We start from the raw sequence: 8,307 nt of genomic DNA, 5'->3' as shown, positions 1-8,307 counted from the left end.
TTTGAATTTCCAATGGGCGGCTCTGCCTTGCTGCCCCGGAGTTTCCCCATACCCCGAGGTAGCTCCCCGAGCGTTTTAAAATTCTAATGGGCGAGTCTGCATTCTGTTGAGGTGCGCCTCGGGCGTTTAGCGGCAACCCCGAGAGGCCCTCGTACCCTCGATGTAGCTGCCAGAGCGTTTTGAATTTTTACTAGGCCACTTTGGCTGGCTGCCGCGGAGTTTATCTATACACCGAGGTAGCTGCCCGAGCGTTTTGAATTTCCTATGGGCGACTCGGGCTTATTACGGGACGCCGGCAGGCGACGCTTATGGTAACGGTATGTAGATCGGTGAAGTTCCGGCCACTTTCCCCGTGCATCGCCATGTTGGCGCAAGCGAACCATTTTGGGATTCGAACCTGGCCGAAGGTGGAAATAGGTGCCGACAGTTGCGACAGGCTGAGACAGCGCATCTGCCACGGAATACTGTGCAGCGCCGTGCCTTCCACGAGTTTGGCACAGGCAAACCACTCGAGGATTCGAACCGCAGCCAGGTAGGGTTGAAGCGCACCGAGGTAGGGAAACGGGTTCGGAAGCGTTGGGCACGCCGCTGCTCACCAGTATCCTTGGGGAGATTTCCGCCCACCGGCGCTTATCATTTCTGTCCTCGTTGGTATGGGGAAGGGGCAGTGTTTGAAGCGCCGATGCGGCGATAAAAGTAATTGACTCGCTCACTGGCTCTGGTTTGCCGCTCTATAGCAGCGGTCAGAGAATCGTTTTGTCTACGTCTACGGCCATACCACTGTGAAAACACCGCTTCTCGTCTGCTCCGCGAAGTTAAGCCCCGTCGGGCCGGGATAGTACTTGGATGGGTGACCGCCTGGGAACTCCCGGTGCTGTAGACGTGTTTTTTTTCCCGCGTTTGTGTTTTGGTCAAGGGTACGACAGGGTTTGTGCCACCGCTGTCGTATGTATATCCGTCTTTTCTCAAGTTTGCCGTCGTGCTGATCGATAAGTTAGGTAATACGTAGCTCCCTAGGGTAGGGACTCGAGGGCGGCTTGTGTTGTTTGGCGGGGTTGGACTTGGTGATTTTTTTGGCCATGTGAGCGGGGCTTAGAATGACGGCGAGTGGAAGGCATCTCGGCAGGGGTGCGGTTTGCCTTTGAGCGTGCGGAGAGGGTGCGTGTGCATGTCGGGAGTGCAAAAAAACGCGTGTTTCGCGCTTATTTTGGCTCGTTTTGGCCTATTTCTACGCGCTAGGGTTAGCACCAGAAGTCGAGCTAACGGTGAGTGTTAGGGCTGGGCTTAGGGTTAGAGCTAGGGTTAGGTGCTTAGCTAGGGTTAGGTCGATGTTCACCCTTTTGGTCGGTTTGCGTGTGCATTTTGGAAGTGTAAAAAAACCGCGTGTTTCGCGCTTATTTTGGCTCGTTTTGGCCTATTTCTACGTGCTAGGGTTAGCACCAGAAGTCGAGCTAACGGTGAGTGTTAGGGCTGGGCTTAGGGTTAGAGCTAGGGTTAGGTGCTTAGCTAGGGTTAGGTCGATGTTCACCCTTTTGGTCGGTTTGCGTGTGCATTTTGGAAGTGCAAAAATACCCGCGTGTTTCGCGCTTATTTTGGCTCGTTTTGGCCTATTTCTACGCGCTGGGGTTAGCACCAGAAGTCGAGCTAACGGTGAGTGTTAGGGCTGGGCTTAGGGTTAGAGCTAGCTAGGGTTAGGTGCTTAGCTAGGGTTAGGTTGATGTTCACCCTTTTGGTCGGTTTGCGTGAGCATGTCGGAAGTGCAAAAAAACCGCGTGTTTCGCGCTTATTTTGGCTCGTTTTGGCCCATTTCTACGCGCTAGGGTTAGCACCAGAAGTCGAGCTAACGGTGAGTGTTAGGGCTGGGCTTAGGGTTAGAGCTAGGGTTAGGTGCTTAGCTAGGGTTAGGTCGATGTTCACCCTTTTGGTCGGTTTGCGTGAGCATGTCGGAAGTGCAAAAAAACCGCGTGTTTCGCGCTTATTTTGGCTCGTTTTGGCCCATTTCTACGCGCTAGGGTTAGCACCAGAAGTCGAGCTAACGGTGAGTGTTAGGGCTGGGCTTAGGGTTAGAGCTAGGGTTAGGTGCTTAGCTAGGGTTAGGTCGATTTTCACCCTTTTGGTCGATTTGGGTGCGATTTTTTTCCTTGTGTTGGTTTGAGTGAGACGGTGGGCCCGTGTTGGGGTGGTTTGTTGGGGGTAAAGTGACGGAGGGCTGCTGCCTGCCCCCATTTTGTCGCTTGGGGAGTGCGTTTTTTAGCCGTACGGCACTGCATTTTGAACCTGTGGCCGTTCAAACCTGTTTTGGCGGCGCCTTTTTGTGGTGTTGGTCGGTGCATCGACGGTGCGAGGCGTTTGGTGTGGTTTGGTGAGGGTACAATGTCGTAGTGCTACTGCCGCTCCCCTTTTGCTGCTTATTATGTGGCGTTTCTGGCCGTGCGCCACTGCGCTTCCGCTCTTATCGCCGTTTTTATGTGTTTTGGTGATGTGTTTTGGTCGTATCCGTCAGCGTCAGCTGGCGCAAGTGTGTGGGGTTGGGTGTGGGGTCGAGGGTCCGAGGACTCATTCCGCTCCCCTTTTGCCGTTTATTTGATGCGCGTTTTAGCTGTACGCTTCTGTGTTTCGGCGTTTTGGGTTGTTTTGTTGATGTGTTTTTCATCGTTGCCGTCAGCGTGACCTGGTGCAAGTGTTTCAGGGGTGGTTTTGTGTAGTACTGCGTGTCGGAGGACGGTTCCCGTTTCCGCTTTGCCGTTGCCTTTCAACACGTTGGCGCAAGCAAACCATTTTGGGAATCGAACCCTGCCGAAATCGGTCCCGGCAGTTGCCAGAGGCTGATATGGCGCATTTGGGACGTTTGCCGTGCAGCGCCGCGCTTTCTACGACTTTGGCACAGGCAAACCACTCGAGGATTCGAACCGCAGCCAGGTGGGGTTGAAGCGCACCGGTGTGGGGAAACGGGTTCGGAAGTGTTGCGGCACCTTTTCGACTGTTTTAAGGTGCGCTGTAAGAGCCCTCCGCCCGCAGAACGAGAAGCACACCATCCGTGCAGAGCCTTTCCCCTGCCGGCGCTGAACCTTTCCAGCTGTGCCTGCATGGCGGGAAAACGAATCCATCGGCGTGTCGCTCCAAAATGCGCTGTTTCGGCACGTTCGCCCCACCGATTTTGGGGTGAGCGTTAAGCGTTGTCGGGCCGGATATCGTCTTGCTGATCTATGCGTTAAGTAATACGTGGCTCACCAGGGTAGGGACTGAACAGCGGCTTGTGAATTTTGTCGTGTTTGTACTTTGTCATTTTTCGCTTTTTTCCCGCCCATGTGAGCGGCGCTTAGTATGACGGCAAGGGGAAGGCATCTCTGGAGGGGTGCGGTTTGCCGTTGGGCGTGAGGGGAGGGTGCGTGTGCATGTCGGAAGTAAAAAAACCCGCGTGGTTCAGACCTATTTTGGCTCGTTTTGGGCCTGTTTTGAGTCCAGCGGCTGGTATCTAGGGTTAGCGTTTTTTGGCTAAGTCCACGGCGCTTAGTATGACGGCGAGGGGAAGGCATTTCTGGATGGGTGCGGTTTGCCTTTGGGCGTGAGGGGAGGGTGCGTGTGCATGTCGGAAGTGCAAAAAACCGCGTGTTTCGGGCTTATTTTGGCTCGTTTTGGCCTATTTCTACGTGCTAGGGTTAGCACCAGAAGTCGAGCTAACGGTGAGTGTTAGGGCTGGGGGCTTAGGGTTAGAGCTAGGGTTAGGTGCTTAGCTAGGGTTAGGTCGATTTTCACCCTTTTGGTCGATTTGGGTGCGATTTTTTTCCTTGTGTTGGTTTGAGTGAGACGGTGGGCCCGTGTTGGGGTGGTTTGTTGGGGGTAGAGCGATGGAGGACTGCTGCCTGCTCCCATTTTTTCGCTTTGGGGGTGCGTTTTTTAGCCGTACGGGACTGCATTTTGAACCCTGTGGCCGTTCAAACCTGTTTTGGCGGCGCCTTTTTGTGGTGTTGGTCGGTGTATCGACGGTGCACGGCGTTTGGTGTGGTTTGGTGAGGGTAGAGTGTCGTAGTGCTACTGCCGCTCCTTTTGCTGCTTATTATGTGGCGTTTCTGGCCGTGCGCCACTGCGCTTCCGCTCTTATCGCCGTTTTATGTGTTTTGGTGATGTGTTTTGGTCGTATCCGTCAGCGTCAGCTGGCGCAAGTGTGTGGGGGTTGGTTTAGTGTGGGGTCGAGGGTCCGAGGACTGCTTCCGCCCCCTTTGCCGTTTATTTGATGCGCGTTTTAGCTGTACGCTTCTGTGTTTCGGCGTTTTGGGTTGTTTTGTTGATGTGTTTTTCATCGTTGCCGTCAGCGTGACCTGGTGCAAGTGTTTCGGGGGTGGTTTTGTGTAGTACTGCGTGTCGGAGGACGGTTCCCGTTTCCGCTTTGCCGTTGCCTTTCAACACGTTGGCGCAAGCAAACCATTTTGGGAATCGAACCCTGCCGAAATCGGTCCCGGCAGTTGCCAGAGGCTGATATGGCGCATTTGGGACGTTTGCCGTGCAGCGCCGCGCTTTCTACGACTTTGGCACAGGTAAACCACTCGAGGATTCGAACCGCAGCCAGGTGGGGTTGAAGCGCACCGGTGTGGGGAAACGGGTTCGGAAGTGTTGCGGCACCTTTTCGACTGTTTTAAGGTGCGCTGTAAGAGCCCTCCGCCCGCAGAACGAGAAGCACACCATCCGTGCAGAGCCTTTCCCCTGCCGGCGCTTAACCTTTCCAGCCGTGCCTGCATGGCGGCAAAACGAACCCATCGGCGTGTCGCTCCAAAAAGCGCTTTTGGGGCACGTTTCCCCACCGATTTTGGGGGTGAGCGTTAAGCGCTGTCGGGCCGTATACCGTCGTGCTGATCTATACGTTAAGTAATACGTGGATCCCTAGGGTAGGGACTGAATAGCGGCTTGTGAATTTTTGTCGTGTTTCTACTTAGTAATTTTTTCGTTTTCCCCATGTGAGCGGCGCTTAGTATGACGGCAAGGGGAAGGCATCTCTGGAGGGGTGCGGTTTGCCGTTGGGCGTGAGGGGGGCGTGCGTGTGCATGTCGGAAGTCCAAAAAACCGCTTGGTTCAGACCTATTATGGCTCGTTTTGGGCCTGTTTTGAGTCCAGCGGCTGGTATCTAGGGTTAGCGTTTTTTGGCTAAGTCCACGGCGCTTAGTATGACGGCGAGGGGAAGACATTTCTGGATGGGTGCGGTTTGCCTTTGGGCGTGAGGGGAGGGTGCGTGTGCATGTCGGAAGTCCAAAAAACCGCGTGGTTCGGGCTTATTTTGGCTCGTTTTGGCCTATTTCTACGCGCTAGGGTTAGCACCAGAAGTCGAGCTAACGGTGAGTGTTAGGGCTGGGCTTAGGGTTAGAGCTAGGGTTAGGTGCTTAGCTAGGGTTAGGTCGATTTTCACCGTTTTGGTCGGTTTGGGCGCGATTTTTTTTCTTGTGTTGGTGTGAGTGAGACGGTGGGCCCGTGTTGGGGTGTTGTTTTGGGGTAGAGTGACGGGGACTGCTGCCTCCACCCCATTTTGTCGTTTGGGGGGTGCGATTTTTAGCCGTACGGCAATGCATTTTGAACCCTGTGGCCGTTATAACCTGTTTTGGCGGCGCTTTTTTGTGGTGTTGGTTGGTGCATCGACGGTGCGCGGCGTTTGATGTGGTTTGGTGAGGGTAAAGTGTCGTAGTGGTACCGCCGCTCCCGTTTTGCGGCTTGTTTTGTGGCGTTTTTGGTCGTGCGCCACTGCGTTTACGTTCTAATCGCTGGTTCGGGTTGTTTTGGTGGTGGGTTTTGGTTGTGTCCGTTAGGGTGTCATGGTGTTAGTTTGTCTGGGTGGTTTTGTTGGGGGTCGAGCATCGGAGCACGGCTCCCGCTCTCGTTTTGCCGCTTAGTTTGTGCCGAGTTTGGCCGTGCGCCACTGCGCTTACGTTTTATCGCCGTTTCGGGTTGTTTTGATGATGTGTTTTGGACGTGTCCGCGCAAGTGTGTGTGGGGTCGAGTGTCCGAGTGCTGCTCCCGTTATATGATGCGCGTTTTGGCTGTACGCTTCTGTTTTCCTGCGTTTCGGGTTGTTTTGTTGATGTTTTTTATTGTGTCCGTAAGCGTGACCCGGTGCCACTGTGTCGGGGTGATTTTGTGGAGCACTGCGTGTCGGAGAAGGGCTCCCACCTACGTTTTGCCGATATTTCAACACGTTGGCGCAAGCAAACCAGTTTGGGATTCGAACCTCACCGAAATCGGTTACGGCAGTTTCCAGAGGCTGATATGGCGCATCTTGTACGGATGTCGTGCAGCGCCGCGCTTTCTACCACTTTGGCACAGGCAAACCATTTTGGGATTCGAACCTCAAAACTGCAGTTGGAGGTGTGTGTTGCGGGGTGCGACGGAAGACGTGACATGGTGCGCTGTCGGTGTTATGTTTCATCGGCGGCGCCCTGCCAGGCTGCCGTTCGCGCTTCCGCACTTGCGCCTACTGTAGTCATTTGTCGGGTTTTGCTGTACTTATGTATTGCATGTGTGTTGCATTTGAGTTTCGGCTTGTTTTGGTGATGTATAGCGGGGTGCGACGGAAGGAGGATATGGTGCGCTGTCCGTGTTATGTTTCATCGGCGGCGCCCTGCCAGCCTGCCGTTCGCGCTTCCGCACTTGCGCCTACTGTAGTCATTTGTCGGGTTTTGCTGTACTTACGTATTGCATGTGTGTTGCATTTGAGTTTCGGCTTGTTTTGGTGATGTATAGCGGGGTGACGGAAGGAGGATATGGTGCGCTGTCCGTGTTATGTTTCATCGGCGGCGCCCTGCCAGCCTGCCGTTCGCGCTTCCGCACTTGCGCCTACTGTAGTCATTTGTCGGGTTTTGCTGTACTTACGTATTGCATATGTGTGTTGCATTTGAGTTTCGGCTTGTTTTGGTGATGTATAGCGGGGTGCGACGGAAGGAGGATATGGTGCGCTGTCCGTGTTATGTTTCATCGGCGGCGCCCTGCCAGCCTGCCGTTCGCGCTTCCGCACTTGCGCCGACTGTAGTCATTTGTCGGGTTTTGCTGTACTTACGTATTGCATATGTGTTGGTTTCTAGTTGCCATTTGTTATGCATGAACCACGGCCTGTGTGTCTGTGTTGGTTTACTTTTGAATTGCGTTATACTGGAACACCGCGCGATTTGTTTTTCTTGGAGCAAGCAAGCAAACAAACAAGCAAGCGAGCTATCAATGAATACGAATGAAAAGACAGTGGCTGGCTGGGTTGGAAGGAAGGAAGGAAGGAAGGAAGGAAGGAAGGAAGGAAGGAAGGACTTGTAAAAGCCAAACCATGATGGGTTTGTGTCGTGCATCCACGTGTATATAGCCAAAGGCCTGTCTATATGTCTTGGTCAAGGGACTGTGTCGTGTATGCACGTCTTATAGGGAGCTTAACTTGGCGTGAACATGCAAGTCGGCGACGTGTATTTTACTTAAAGCAAGCAAGCAAGCAAGCAAGCAAGCAAGCAAGCAAGCCAACCGAATGACGGCCCATGTTCTTGTGTTGGAAGGAAAGACAATGGTTTTAGTCTCCACTTGTAAATAACCAAATGCCTGTGTATTTCTTGGTCAAGGGACTTTGTCGTGTATGTCTTCTATGACAGCGGAATGAAAGACAATGGTTTTGTAGACTACGGCGGAATGAAAAGACAGTGGATTTGTTGGAATGAAAGACAATGATTTTAGTCTCCACTTGTAAATAAGCAAAGGTCTGTGTATCTCTCTTGGTCAAGGGACTGTGTCGTGTACGTCTTCTTCTATGGCAGCGGAATGAAACGCAATGGTTTTGTAGACTACGGCGGAATGAAAAGACATTGGTTTGGTATCCACCTGTAAATAACCAGAGGTCTGCGTGAACATGCAAGTCGGTGACATGTATTTTACTTAAAGCAAACAAGCAAGCAAGCAAGCATAATGGCGGCCCGTTTTCTTGTGTTGGAATTAAAGACAATGGATTTGGCATCCACTTGTAAATAAACAGAGGCCTGTCTCTGTGTCTTGGTCAAGGGACTCTGTCTTTATTCTGCACAAGCGACTTGGCTGTAGTTTCTCTCTGTAGTGAATCGCCCATTAGTCAGTCTCTCGGTCACTCGGTGAAGCGCTCTCAAATCCCTGCCTCACTCACTCACTCCCTCCGAACTCGGTAAAGCGCTCTTAAATCCATCACTCCCTCACTCACTCACTCCGGACTCGGTGAAGCGCTCTTAAATCAATCCCACCCTCACTCACTCGAGAGTTAGCGAATCGCTCATAAATGTCTCACTCGCTCCAGTACCTGTCCGAATTAAAGACAAACCCTGCGCG

The 8,307-nt window shown here is 52.9% G+C and overlaps 1 non-coding gene across 1 annotated transcript; it reads left to right on the top strand.

The window, feature by feature from the left end:
* Positions 1-764: 764 nt before the first annotated feature.
* On the top strand, positions 765-883 carry LOC124276102. The gene has a single exon (XR_006898412.1). It is a non-coding gene; the product is annotated as a 5S ribosomal RNA (ribosomal RNA).
* The last annotated feature ends 7,424 nt before the right edge of the window (positions 884-8,307 follow it).

Source organism: Haliotis rubra, unplaced genomic scaffold (assembly GCF_003918875.1).
Source record: "Haliotis rubra isolate DU_JTF1 unplaced genomic scaffold, ASM391887v1 Scf2058, whole genome shotgun sequence".
NCBI lineage: Eukaryota > Metazoa > Mollusca > Gastropoda > Lepetellida > Haliotidae > Haliotis > Haliotis rubra.
Note: the sequence above shows the minus strand (reverse complement) of the source record. Positions and strands in the feature narration are given on the sequence as shown.